Source organism: Heteronotia binoei, chromosome 20 (assembly GCF_032191835.1).
Source record: "Heteronotia binoei isolate CCM8104 ecotype False Entrance Well chromosome 20, APGP_CSIRO_Hbin_v1, whole genome shotgun sequence".
NCBI classification, from domain to species: Eukaryota; Metazoa; Chordata; class Lepidosauria; order Squamata; family Gekkonidae; genus Heteronotia; species Heteronotia binoei.
Genome location: NC_083242.1, coordinates 8348173 through 8362961, shown reverse-complemented (window position 1 = coordinate 8362961; position 14789 = coordinate 8348173). Strand labels below are relative to the sequence as shown.

Sequence of the window (14789 nt, the reverse complement as noted above, 5' to 3'; positions counted from 1 at the left end):
TAATCTAGAACACCTACTGTTTGGCTTTAGACTCGCAGTAGCTAATGAGCCATTTCGACGTAGTGGTTAGAAGTGGCGGACTCTAATCTGGAGAGCCAGGCTCCATTCCCTACTTCTCCTCTGCATTATGCCAACTGGGTGACCTTGGGCCAGTCAGAGCTCTCTCAGCCCCACCTGCCTCACAGGGTATCTGTTGAGGGGAGAGGAAAGAGAAGGCAATTGTTTGCCATTCCAAGACTCCTTTGGGTAGTGAAGGGCAAGGTATAAAACCAACTCTTCTTCTTAATCCAGGTTAGAATCCTTCTCTTGCCAGAATTCTCTGTCGAAAGCAGGGCTTTTGTTTGTAGCAGGAACTCCTTTGCATATTAGGCCACACCCCCTGATGTAGCCGATCCTTCAAGAGCTTACAGTAGGCCCTGTACGAAGAGCCCTGTAAGCTCCAGGAGGATTGGCTACATCAGGGGGGGCGTGGCCTGTTAGGCAAAGGAGTTCCTGCCGCAAAAAAAAACCCTGGTTGAAAGGAACAGAGGAGAAAAAAGCAACCCTTCTGCCTCTGTTTTTTTTTTTTTTGTAGGGGGACAGTTACAGGTCAAGAGGATCACGAATAACACCACAGGGAGAAAGAAGAAACACATTTACACCAGTCAGGCACCTGTCCGAGCATCTGTGTCCTTCTAGTTTTTCATAGCTCGCTCAGTGTTTCGCTGTAAAACTGGGCACCGCTGTTCTGTGGCTTTTGTGTCACAAGCCCTCCCTTCCGCTTCCCAAACTGGCCTGCTCCAGATTTCCACGGCCATTTGCTTCAGCCAGTCAAACGTTTCCGGGTTCAAGCACTCCCGTCCCCCTGTCCTCAACTTCTTCCTCCGCACTGGCAACATGCCTTTGGGTCATCCAACCAGTTGCTGACTCTTCCGTCTCTCCCCCTAGCTCTGGGATGGCCAAACCGGCTTAAAGTAAGAGCCACATAGAATAAATGTCAGATGTTTGAGAGCCACAAGACATGGATGTAAGATATTTGAGAGCCGGAAGGGAGGGAGGAAGGAAGGAAGGAAGGAAGGAAGGAAGGAAGGAAGGAAGGAAGGAAGGAAGGAAGGAAGGAAGGAAGGAAGGAAGATGGAGAGGGAGGAGGGAGGGAGAAGTGGAAAGAAAGTAACTAACTTTAAATGCATTCTCCAAGCCGCTGGCTGGTTCGGCTTGGCAAAATGATTTGAAAAGAGAAATGCCTTCTCCAAGGTGGTGGTGGTGGGGCTGTGTGAGCCACACAGTATATGCAGGGGTGGGATTCTAACAGGAGCTCCTTTGCATAGTAGGCCACACACTCCTGATGCAGCCCGTCCTCCAAGCTCTTACAAGGCTTCTTTTTTGTAAGCTCTTGGAGGATTGGCTACATCACGGGGGTGTGGCCTAATATGCAAAGGAGCTCCTGCTAGAATTCCACCCCTGAGTAGACGCGAAAGAGCCACATGTGGCTCCCGAGCTGCAGTTTGGCCACCCCTGCCCTAGCTGATTGGATCATAGGCCCAGGCTCCCAGGGTGAGCTGGAAGTCACGTTTGCCTCCGTTGTGCATGTGGTTTTCAGAGAGTTGCAGAGGGGCAGCCATGACGGTTTGCGGCCGAAGAGCCGGATTCGAGTTCCGTAGCATCTTAAAGAGCAGGAAGAGCTCCAGGGTATAGCTGTTCAAAAATCAAAGCAAGTAGGGAGGTATCTAAGGAAGGAAGTTTTCAGAGTCAGTTGCCTTCAACAAACGAGTAAACCTTGGGTGATTCATTGCTGCCTGATGTTACAAATTCACACCAACGGTTGTTGCAGAATTGTGCATTCCAATCATGTTTCTCTATTTATGGGTCCTCCTTTCAGGATCCGAGCCTGAATTATACGTTAGGCAACGTGGTGCTTTTTTTCAAGCACATTTTCTCCGATTCTGCAGGCTAACGTTGATGAGCTTAGTAGTTTTAGCAGCTGCTTCATGTGCCATTCTCTGGAGTTTGGTTGTAAGTCCCCATGCTTTCTGAAACGCTGCAGCCGTTGAACGCCGACGGTCTCCCAACTGTTGACAACAATGGTCATCATAGAACATAAATGCACTATTAATATATATTCCTCCTCGTGCTAAAATCCTGGGTGCCTAACTAGTGGAGAAGAGGTAAGACCAGGGGTGGCTAAACTGTAGCTCAGGAGCCACATGTGGCTCTTTCACACATATTGTGTGGCTCTTGAAGCTAGCAGAATGCATTTAAAGTTGCTTTCTTTCCACCTCTCTTCCTTTCCTTCCTTCCCCCCTCCCTCCCTCCCCTCCCCTTGTGTATCTCAAACATCTAACGTTTGTGTCTTGCTGCTCTCAAACATCTGATGTTTCTTCTATGTGAGTCATACGTTAACAAGTTTGGCCACCCCTGGGTTAGACTAACTCATACCTTTGCAAAATGCGTCCTCGCCTCCCACCCAGGCAAGGGAGTAATCAGCTTGCTAGTGTCAGAGGATTTTGGTATCGTTTAACAGGGTAGAAAGAAATCTCTATGGTGCCTCTCGTGTGGCATAATACATTCCCTGTTTATTTATGTATTGCGTTTCTTCTGTCCTACTTTGCTGATGGAATTGGCTCGCGGGGAATCAAAATTAAAATGCAAATAACAATTAGGAATCCGCGCTGCAGATTGTGAATGTACTGTAGGACTCTGCGATTTGGGAAGGGAATGCATTAGTTACTGTGCAGGGACATTTATTTATTTTTATCGTTATTTGTAGCTGGATCTGTTTTGCATATTAGGCCACACACCCCTGCTGCAGCCAATCCTCGTGGAGCTTACAGGGCTCTTCGTACAGGGCCTACTGTAAGCTCCAAGAGGATTGGCTACATCTGGGGTGTGTGTGGCCTAATATGCAAAGGAGTTCCTGGTACAAAAACCCTGTTTGTAGCACAACAGCGATATTTCTCTGTTATGGGGTTTAACAGCGGGATAACACTATTGGTTTGCTATAGAAAAGCTAGAAGTCGCAGCTGTGACAGTTTCTTTAAAGACCACCGGGATTATCTAGGGCAGGCGCTAATGACATCTTTGAGCTTACGCTCTGCCTGTAGTTTAATTGACTGAGTTCGGAAATATCTCCAGCATTTGCCCTTCGGCTCTGCTGACAAATTCTGTCTTTTGAATAACAAGGAAAACGCGGAGCGGGAGAGATTCTAGCCACTAGCAAGGAACTCTGTGGAAGAATCATTATCATTTAATTGATTTATTCAAAATATTCGTACGCGGCTTCTGTGCGGTGCATCAGAGGGAGATGACAACAAGAATCGAAACGGTAAAGCCCCGTCGGTGAAACTGCGGTTGTCAGTACAAAGGCATAGTCTGCAGTTGTCAGTACAAAGGCTCAGTCACCACAGAACACCCCAAACTCAAAGAGAAACCAAGTGACCTGGCTGAACACTTAACGTAGAATCACAGGGCTGGAAGGGCCCCTAGAGGCCATTTGGTCCAACCCTCTGCTTGATGCAGGGTGAGCCTAGAGCGTCCCTGACGAGTGTTTGTCCAGCCGCTGCTGGAAGACTGCCAGTGTGGGGGAGCCCACCACCTCCCCAGGTAGCTGATTCCACTGCTGAACAACTCTTCCTGTAAAAAAGTTTTTCCTAATATCCAGCCGGTAGCTTCTGGCCTCAATTTAGACCAGAGGTGGCCATCCTTGCTTAGTGTAAGCCACGCAGAATAACCGTCAGACGTTTGAGAGCCACAAGACAGGAACGTCAGGTGTTTTGAGAGCCAGAAGGAAGGAAAATAGAGGGGGGGGGGGGGGAGGGAGAAGAGGTAGAAAGAAAGCAACATTAAATGCATCCTCTAGGCCGCTGGCTGGCTTGGAGAAGTGACCTAAAGAGAGAAATGCCTTCTCCAAATCAGATGTCGGGGTGGGGCTTCAAGAGCCACACGATATGTGTGAAAGAGCCACATGTGGTTCCCAAGCTACAGTTTGGCCACCCCTGATTTAGACCCATTCTTCCAAGTCCTGTCCTCTGCTGCTGACAGGAACGACTCCCTGCCCTCCTCTAAGTGACAGCCATTCAAATATTTCAAGAGAGCCATCATGCCTCAGCCTCCTCTTCTGCAGACTGAACATTCCCATGTCCCTCAGCCTCTCCTCCCAGGGCTTGGTCTCCACGCCCCTGATTATCCTCGTCACTCTCCTCTGCACATGCTCCGTTCTGTCCACATCCTTCTGGAAGCGAGGACTCCAGAACTGCACACCAGACTCCGGGTGTGGCATGACCAATGTAGTGTACAGTGGGACCAAGAGATCTTGCAATCTGGATGTTATGCCTCTGTTGATACACCCCAAATAGGTGTGACTGCAGCTGCTGCCAGGAGGAGGCCAGGGAGAGGCGCATGTGCAGACTTCCACTGGGAGGGCATTCCAGATCCAGTGGGGCCACCACTGAGAATGCTCTCTCCTGTGGCTGCCCTCCCTCGTTCCTTTAGAGGAGGGACACAGAGGAGAGCCATCAGTGATGATGGTGGGTTCCAGGTAGGACTAAACAAAGGAGGATATGCTTCAGTGTCATCGGCGTGAACGCGCAGCTTCCCAGAGCAACCTAAACAGAAAGCTCTCTGTGCCGAGAAGCCTGTAATCTGAACACAGGCAGGAGACAGAAGAGACGAAGAGCAGCAGACCAGGCTAAGAGGGCGGACTTTTGGAGCACTTTGAATTCCACGCTTGAGTCAGGGGAGGAGGAGGAGAAGACTGCAGCTTTATACCCCGCCCTTCTCTCTGAATCAGAGACTCAGAGTGGCTTACAATCTCCTATATCTTCTCCCCCCACAACAGACACCCTGTGAGGTGGGTGGGGCTGAGAGAGTTCTCCCAGAAGCTGCCCTTTCAAGGACAACTCCTGCGAGAGCTGTGGCTGACCCAAGGCCATTCCAGCAGCTGCAAGCGGAGGAGTGGGGGGATCAAACCCGGTTCTTCCCAGATAAGAGTCCGCACACTTCACCACTACACCAAACTGGCTGTAAGAAGTTTAAGCCAAAAGCTTCAGGGAGGAAGGTCAGTTTTGAGGAGGGATTCTCGAAGGCTGCAGCAATCGTGTGTTAATTAGCTATTTAAATGTATCGAAATTCTTGCTTGTTAAGCAGCATCGCTACTGAAGGGAGGGAGGGGAGATGTTTGACATCTGTTGCTTACAGTTGCTGCTCCGCTAGTGGCTTTTGTAGTCCTGGGCCTCCAGAGCTTCCTTTCAGGCTGAGAAATGGGGGCTTTGCTATTTCAGGATGCTCGGCGTTCGGCTGAAATAATCCTTTCAGACTGGGCGCGTTCCACGCTTACTCTCCTGCCAAGGGCAAACGGCCTCTTTTGGGGTTTTTTTTTTTGCTCAACTGGACAAAATATTGTAAGCGGGATGCAAAAAGCAGACAGCTTGGAGCTCTCCCCGTGCCTTTTTTCTTTTCTCCCTCCCTCCCACCAGGCTTGCGAATGTTGTGTGCCCTTATCAATGCCGCGTAGATTTTTTTTTTTTTTTGCATCGTTCACAGCGGTAAGAGGGAGCAGCATTTGACCTGGCTGTTGAGGCTCAGAGTAGGTGGGATCCAAGATCACTGCAGATGGTGACTGTAGCCATGAAATTAAAAGACGTTTGCTCCTTGGGAGGACAGCTATGGCAAACCTAGGCAGTATAATAAAAAGTAGACATCACCCTGCTAGCAAAAGTCCATATAGTCAAAGCCATGGTATTCCCAGTAGTAACGTAAGGCTGTGAGAGTTGGACCATAAGGAAGGCCGAGCGCAGAAGAATAGATGCTTTTGAGCTGTGGTGCTGGAGAAGAATCTTGAGAGTCCCTTGGACTGCGAGAAGATCAAATCAGTCGGTCCTAAGGGAAATCAGTTCTGACTGTTCCTTGGAAGGTCAGACGCTGAAGCTCAAATACTTTGGCCACTAAATGAGAAGGGAGCCCTCACTGGAGAAGACCCTGATGCTGGGAAAGACAGAAGGCAAAAGAAGAAGGGGACGGCGTTACTGATGTAACACATGAATTTGAGCGGAATTCGGACGACGGTGGAAGAGAGGAGGGACTGGCATGACTTGGCCCATGGGGTTGCAAAGACTCGACTGTGCGGCAGAACAACAACAAATATTTGATACTGTTCCAAGCAAAAGCGGTTGGGCAGATGGGTGGCTTGGTTTATTTGGGTCTTTTCCGGGGACCTTTAATCTCCTGTGTTTTAGGAATCATCACTTTTGCATTGGGGATGTTCATTTGGTTTTCACGCTTTCCCCTTTCTTTCAACCCGTAGTAGGCAGGCAGCCTTCTTGGATTAATTGGCCCAGCTGCAATCCACATACCCCGCCAGGCGAAATCTTTTATCAGGAACGCTTACAGCCACACAGCGATGTCGCCTAATCAGACACCCGCTTGTCTCTAACAGTAACGATTCCCCCCTCCCCATGTTTACCTATTTAAGCCCAATTCCTGCAGTTATGAGAATGGAAATCTCAGGGAAGCATTGATAGGAACTGGTGTTGCTGAGTGGATAAGCAATGATGGGGAGAGGTCTTGGTTTGGGGGGTGGGGAGCTGTGGCTCAGGAGAGCCAGTTTGGCATAGTGGTTAAGTGTGCCGACTCTTATCTGGGAGAACCAGGTTTGATTCCCCACTCCTCCACTTGCACCTGCTAGCATGGCCTTGGGTCAGCCATAGCTCTGGCAGAGGTTGTCCTTGAAAGGGCAGCTGCTGTAAAAGCTCTCTCAGCCCCACCCAGCTCACAGGGTGTCTGTTGGGGGGGGGGGAAGGTAAGGGAGATTGTGACTGCTTTGAGATTCAGAGTATAAAGCAGGATATAAATCCAATATCATCTTCTTCTTCACTCTATGCCGCTCCCTGTCACGGAAGGGTAATACTGACCGATCATACAGGCAAGCTATAAGGATTATGGAAAAGAAAATGTTTATGAAGCTCTTGGAACACTGAACGTATTATATATATGTTAAACCAGGGGTGGCCAAACTTGCTTAATGTAAGAGCCTCATAGAATAAATGTCAGATGTTTGAGAGCTGCAAGACATGACCTCCAGATGTTGGAGGGAGGAAGGAAGGAAGGAAGGAAGGAAGGAAGGAAGGAAGGAAGGAAGGAAGGAAGGAAGGAAGGAAGGAAGGAAATAGATGGGGAGGGAGAGGTGGAAAGAAAGCAATTGCTGATAAAAACTTGTTGCTTGGCGGAACATGTTTGTGTGTGTGTGTGTATCTATCAATTCACCACATCACATATTAATCTCTGATTGCATATGCAGCTAGGCCTGTTCCCTGTGATGGAAATTCCTTCTGGACCCGATTTTCAAACTTTCTTGGGAGAACCAGTGTGAGTTTCTGTTCAGAAACCTTGGTGCAAACCTGCAGAGAGAGAGAGTGAGTTTGAGGAGGTGGTAATAAGGAAATTGCCCCGGTCTAGAAGGCCTAGACTAGCCCCATCTCATCTGATCTCAGAAGAAGACGACCACAGATTTATACCCTGCCCTTCTCTCTGGATCAGAGTCTCAGAGCGGCTTACAATCTGCTTTATCTTCTTCCCCCACTACAGACACCCTATGAGGTAGATGGGGCTGAGAGAGCTCTTACAGAAGCTGCCATTTCAAGGATAACTCTTGCAAGAGCTATGGCTGACCCAAAGGCATTCCAGCAGCTCCGAGTGGAGGAGTGGGGAATCAAACCTGGTTCTTCCAGATAAGAGTCCGCACACTTAACGGCTACACCAAACTGGCTAAGTGTGGTCAGCTCACGTTGGTACCTAATGAAGGAAGTCCAGGACTATTCCACAGAGCCAGACAATGGCAAACCACCTCTGAATGTCTCTTACCTTGAAAACCTTATGGGAGTCCCTATAAGTTGGCTACAACTTAGTTGTATGGCTTGTTAGAATCATAGAATAACAGAGTTAGAAGGGACCTCCAGGGTCATCTAGTCCCCTGCACAATGCAGGAAACCCACAAATACCTCCCCCTAAATTCACAGGATCTTCATTGCTGTCAGATGGCCATCTAGCCTCTGTTTAAAAGCCTCCAAGGAAGGAGAGCCCACCACCTCCCGAGGAAGCCTGTTCTACTGAGGAACCGCTCTAACGGTCAGGAAGTTCTTCCTAATGTTGAGCCGGAAACTCTTCTGATTTAATTTCAACCCATTGGTTCTGTTCTATTTTCTGGGGCCACAGAAAACAATTCCACACCATCCTCTATATGACAGCCCTTCGTGTACTTGAAGATAGCGATCATATCACCTCTCAGCCGCCTCCTCTCCAGGCTAAACATGCCCAGCTTCTTCAACCTTTCCTCATAGGACTTTGCTTAGTTACACCTGCATCACCTGTTAGAGTTCAACTGTTGACACTAAGCGTGTCTTTTAATCTGTTAAAAGCATCTTCATTATTCCGTATGCTAATTTACTACTCACCCTCTGTATGTAAGATATATTGAGATTCTGTTTCTGTTTCATTCTGTCCAAGGAACGATGCTTGGCACACAAAAACTCACACTTTGAATAAAACCTTGTTGGTCTTAAAGGTGCCCCTGAACCCCCAACTTTGTTCTTCTCCTAAACAGAGTTTCACCTGCCGTCTTTGAAGGCTGTAACTGTTCTTGGACTGGGTAGTAAAATAAGGATTGGGCTGTGAAGGAACAGGTTCCATTCTGAACAAATTCGCAGACTAACTGAACTGGAAACATTGGTGGCTTACAATGCGATTGCTTGGGTAGAGATAGTTGGCTTGAGCATCCCAGAGTTTATTGTTTTGCATGGCCAGCAAGGATTATTGTCTGGTAAGACTGTTGAGTGTAATTCTTGCAGGGAAAAGACACACACACACACACACCCCATTCTTGCAAGCTGCTTGTTGTGTAAATACTTTCAGGGTTCGACTAACCTAAGACGTTTGTTGAATTTACTGTTCTGCAGTGATTTATGGAAACCTTCCTGTTTATACAGTCTTGTTTTATAATTCCTCAGGTCCAGTGAACTGTAAAAAGGTGTGTGTGTGTGTTTGTGTGTTTTAAAAAATCTGGGGGAAGAAATCCCAGTTGTTTCTGATTTGATGCGCTTTTCTTCTTTCTTTCTGCCATCTTGGTTTTTGGTGGTGGTGTTTTTAAAAATATATATAAAAAGACTGCTTTCTGTCTTTCATCCTTGGCTTTCGAATACCAGTTTTCTCCTTAAAACCCTTCCCGGTTTCTATTATGCATGCGTTCCTGGCAGGAATGATTGCATTTTGAATGTCACGCTGGAGGGCTTCACAGAGAAAACCAACTTCGCTATTCTCCTTTGTTTTCTGTCGTTCGGGGTAGTACGTTTTCCAGCAGAACAGCTGAGAGTGGAAAATGTCGAAACGTCGGGTTGAAAAGACACTGCTTCTTGAAATTGCCTTTGTTTTAAAAATTAGCTTTCTTTAAAAAGACAAAAAAAAACCAAACAAACTCTTGGCCCATTTTCTTGTGAGGTGGGCCAATCACATGTAGATTTTTATTTTCAGATTTTGTGGGTAAATACTGTCCTGTTTTCTGGCTTGCCGCAGAGAGAAGGGATGTGCCAATCTTTTATGCCGAGGGCTTATTAGTATTGATCATACAGAATTTGCAGCATTGCTGGCTGGAGGACCTTCTCTAGGAGGGAAAGCTGAAGAGTCTCTGGGCCTTTTCAGTTTAGAAAAGAGACAGCTAAAGCGGGGGTGGGGGGGGAGGATATGATTTAATTTAATTTCATTTTTTATTTATACCCCACCCTATCCCGCAAGCAGGCTCAGGGCGGCTTACAGCAGTCAAAACAAACATCAGAATTAAAACATCATAAGACATCATAACAACAATAGTCCAAACAGCATATTCAGAAGAGACAGACACTATTTCAGGCATAAGCAGCAAACATATAACAGCATGTATTTGAGAGCCAGTTTGGTATAGTGACTAAGTGCGTGGACTCTTATCTGGGAGAACTGGGTTTGCTTCCCCACTCCTCCACTTGCACCTGCTGGAATGGCCTTGGGTCAGCCATAGCTCTTGCAGGAGTTGTCCTTGAAAGGGCAGCTTCTGGGAGAGCTCTCTCAGCCCCACCCACCTCACAGGGTGTCTGTTGTGCGGGAGGAAGATAAAGGAGATTTTGAGCCGCTCTGACACTCTTGAGTGGAGGGCGGAATATAAATCCAGTGTCGTCGTCTTCTTCACTTATGGCCAATGACTCTTGGCTCTATATAAGCACCATAAGTGTAAAATGGTGGGGGGGGGGAGTGATGGCATTCAAAAGGACGCCCACCAGATCAATTAAGAGTCTGGTGGAAGAGCTCCATCTTGCAAGCCCTGAGGAACTTTGACACGTCCCGCAGGGCTTGAATCTCCAAGAGGAGCTCATTCCACCAAGTAGGGGCCCGAACCGAAAAGGCCCTGGCCCTTGTTGAAACCAGTCGGGCATCCTTAGACCCAGGGACTACAAGTAGATGTTGTGAGGCAGACCTCAGAGCTGGGGAGGGGGGGGGGGGCTCATGCGAAGAAGAAGAAATTGGATTTATATCCCGCCCTCCACTCCGAATCTCAGAGCGGCTCACTTATCTCCCTTATCTTCCTCCCCCACAACAGACACCCTATGAGGTGGGTGGGGCTGAGAGAGCTCTCACAGCAGCTGCCCTTTCAAGGACAATCTCTGCCAGAGCTATGGCTGACCCAAGGCCATTCCAGCAGGTGCAAGTGGAGGAGTGGGGAATCAAACCCGGTTCTCCCAGATAAGAGTCCGCGCACTTTACCACTACACCAAACTGGCTCTCTATGGGGAGAGGCGGAGATTTATAAAATTATGCATGGGGTGGGAAGAGTGGACAAAGAGAACTTTTTCTCCCTCGCCTAAAAGATTAGAACCTGAGGGCATCCAATGAAACCGATTCAGGATGGACAAAAAGAAACACTACACAGAGAGTGATTAAAATGGAGGATCCGCTGTCCTGATGGCCGCAGGGACAAACAGCTTTCAAAGGGGATTAGATAGACTCACGGAGGAGAAGTCTGTCAGTGGCTCCTTGCCATGGTGGCTGAGGGGAACCTCTACGTTCAGAAGCACTAAGCCTTTAAATCCCAGCGCTAGGACCATTGTTCCCTCTAAGTTGTGTTATTTTATTTATTTTATTTTATAGGATTTATATCCTGCCCTTCTCGTAACGGGGAGTTAGCGTGAGCTAGCTCACAGGGTTTTTTTAGCCTCCGGCTCACACATTTTTTTGTCTTAGCTCAGGAAGGATGGCCGCGGAGCAAACTGGTCTATGCAGTAGCCCAATCGCTCACTCACATTTTAAGCTCGCAAAGTAGAATTTTTGCTCACAAGACTCCACAGCTTAGAGGGAGCACTGGCTGGAAGGCAATATCAGAGAAGGCCTTGGCCTCCATGTTCTGTTGTTGGCTGTCCAGAGGAACTGGTTGGCCCCTGTGTGAGACAGGATGCTGGATTAGATGGACCACTGGTCTGACCCAGCAGGGCTCTTCTGATGTTCTTCTCAAGGGAAGGCCTTGGCTTCTCTGCCCTGCTGCTGGCCCTCCAGAGTAACTGGTTGGCCCCTGTGTGAGACAAGGATGCTGGACTAGATGGACCACTGGTCTAACCCAGCAGGACTCTTCTGATGTTCTTAATCTCAGGTGAAGGCCTCGGCCTCTCTGGCCTCTTCTTGGCCCTCCAGAGGAACTGGTTGGCCATTGTGTGAGACAAGGATGCTGGACTAGATGGACCCTCACTGGTCTGATCCAGCAGGGCTGTTTTATGTCCTTGAAGGCTGAAAAAGTTGCCACGCTTGCTTGTGCCTCTGCCAAGTAGGAAACACTCAGAAAGGAACTTGAATGGTCAGACTTGAAGTTAAGGCTGTGGCACAGAAAACCTCAGTTGTAGCTATATGCTGTGAAGTGCAATGCATTTTCATTGGTTTTACTGTTTTAATATTGTTCATTTTATGTTGTTAGCCGCCTTGAGTCTTCGTAGAATGGGCAGGATATAAATCTAACGTAATAAATAAATAAATAGGTCAGCAGAGCTTTTCTGTAGGAAAGGCCCGGCAGGAACTCATTTGCCTGTTAGGCCACGCCCGCTGGCATCACCGTGGTTTCACACAGGGCTTTTTCATAGGAAAAACCCAGCAGGGATTCATGATGCCAGGCCAGCTGGAACTGCGTTCCTGCTTTTAATAAAAAGCCCTTTGCATCGGTGGGATTTGCTGACTGAATTGTGCGATTGTGTTATATTGCAGTTGTGGTGGCGACAGCTGAGCTGGAGCGGCGCACTGACGGCTCAAAGCCTGAGCTGCAAACACAACGTTCTTTATGAGACTGCAGTTAGAGAGATGTAGTGCGGTAGCAATAACCTTGGCAAGACAGTGTTCCCAATCCCGACAAGAAAGATGTGCCACCACCAGGAATTGACTTGTACGCTATCACGTCCATCTTAGCTGTCTGGCTTATGGCAGGCTTGATGACCCTGCGCCCGGTTATGACGGGCTGTAAGTGCCGGCAACGAAAATGTCGCGCAAAAAGAAACAGGCCCTGAGCCGTCCTGAATAGAAGAGCAGGGTTTTGAGCTGGTAGCAAATATACATTGCAAGACGCCTAATTTTCATTGGGGCGGTGATTTGTTGGTCCCAGGATGTTGGCGCTGGTTGAAAACTTGATTCGCTACGACTTTCTCTGCCTCTAGAACAGGGGTGGCCAAACTTGCTTGATGTAAGAGCCACATAGAATAAATGTCAGATGATTGGGAGACACAAGACATGAACATTGGATGTTTGAGAGAAGGAAGGAAGGAAGCAGGGCTTTTTTTAATAGCAGGAACTCCTTTGCATATTAGGCCACACACACCCTGATGTAGCCAATCCTCCAAGAGCTTACAGTAGGCCCTGCAATAAGAGCCCTGTGTGCTCTTAGAGGATTGGCTGCATCAGGGGTGTGTGGCCCACTATGCAAAGGAAGGAAGGAAAATAGATGGAGGGAGGGAGAGGTGGAAAGAAAGCTAACTTTAAATTCAAAGGCCTTCTCCAAGCCACTGGCTGGCTTGGCTTGGAGAAGTGATTTAAAGAGAGAAATGCCAGGCCAGCGGATGGGACGGTGGGGCTTCAAGAGACACACAATATGCGCGAAAGAGCCACATGTGGCTCCCGAGCAGCAGTTTAGCCAACCCTGCTCTGGAAAATGCCTGGAAGTGCTCGCCAGAAATGCCAACGTGGATTTCTTTTAAGTTCTTCTTAAGGAAAGGAAAGGTCCCCTGTGCAAGCACCAGTCGTTTCCGACTCTGGGGTGACATTGCTTTCACGTTTTCACAGCAGACTTTTTACAGGGTGGTTTGCCATTGCCTTCCCCAGTCTTTTACACTTTCCCCCCCAGCAAGCTGGGTCCTCATTTTACCGACCTTGGAAGGATGGAAGGCTGAGTCAACCTCGAGCCGGCTACCTGAAAACCCAGCCTCCGCCGGCGATCGAACTCAGGTCGTGAGCAGAGCTTAAGACTGCAGTACTGCAGCTTTAACACTCTGCGCCACGGGGCTTGTCACTTCTCAAAGGCAGAGGCAATCTTTCCCTTCTTTTAGTGGCTTGTAATGTTGTGAGACAGTCGGGCTAGAGAAGGGCTTGATAACACACAAACAGCTGCTTGTGTTTACTGGCTTAGAACCTCTGGCCCAGGAGGCTCAATACAGATTATCAAGGTTTTTTCGCTTTCTAGGAGGGAAGCCGTGGAGGGAATAAAAAGCTTTAAACCTCGAGTGTCGATTCGACGAAAGCCCACAGGTCAAACCACTCTGTCACTCGCAAGCTTTTCAGCTCCCGGCTTCCTTCTGCAAGGGGTCAATCCCGAGGCTCCGTCTGCCGGGCCCGCAGCGCTCCAAGTGGCATAAATAGCATTCCGTGCCTGAATTTGAAAGCACTCAGCGAAATTGGCATGGGGAGCATGTCTCGGAAGGTTAAGATTAAAAGCTGCGAGGGCAGCGACGCTGGAGTTTGCCCGTCGAAGCACTTTGCCTGAGGAAGGCGACGGGTTCTTTTCTTGAAGCAATCTGGATACGGGGCAAAAAGACGTGCCACGCTCCGCTTCCCCGCTGCTGTGCAGGCTTCCTCTAGAGGAAAAGGAGCATTCGGGTCAGAGGGGAAACAATTCCTCCGCGAACTGTTAATTGCAAAGTGTTAGCGAAGGCGCTTAAGCCCCCCTTCGACTGAATCAGAGCCTCGGTCCATCTAGGTCAGTCTTGTCTACTCAGACTGGCAGCAGCTCTCCGGAGTCTCAGGCCTCGGAGGCCTTTTGTATCTCCTAGATCAGGGGTGGCAAAATTGTTTAACGTAAGAGCCACACAGAATAAATGTCAGAAGTTTGAGAGCCGCAAGACATGAACTTCAGACGCTTGAGAGCCAGAGGGAGAGAGGAAGGGAGGAAAATAGATGGGAGAGGTGGACAGAAAGCAGCTTTAACTTTAAACGCATTCTCAAAGCTGTCGGCTGGCTTGGGTGGAGTAGAGATTTAAAGAGAAAAGCTCCAAGCTGGCCAATGGGGTGGAGGGGCTTGGAGAGTCACAAAATATGTGTGAAAGAGCCACATGTGGCTCCCGAGCCACAGTTTGGCCACCCCTGTGTAAGATCAATGGCCTGAATCTGTATAGGACCATGCCACGTGTAGTTTGCTCAAGATGTGTAAAAAAAAAATATACCCAGAAGGCCTGTTGCGTCAATAGGTATGCTCAAGTCTACCAAGCTGACCTGTTCTTGGTTCCAAATATTCATTATGTAACCCATGGTATTGGGAAAATTCAACCGTCGACAAG

The 14789-nt window shown here is 48.4% G+C and overlaps 1 protein-coding gene across 2 annotated transcripts in view; it reads left to right on the top strand.

Annotated features, from left to right (window-relative positions):
* FOXK1 (forkhead box K1) overlaps positions 1 to 14789 on the top strand; it is a 93365-nt gene that overhangs the window by 42097 nt on the left and 36479 nt on the right. The gene's annotated exons all lie outside the window — the stretch shown is intronic.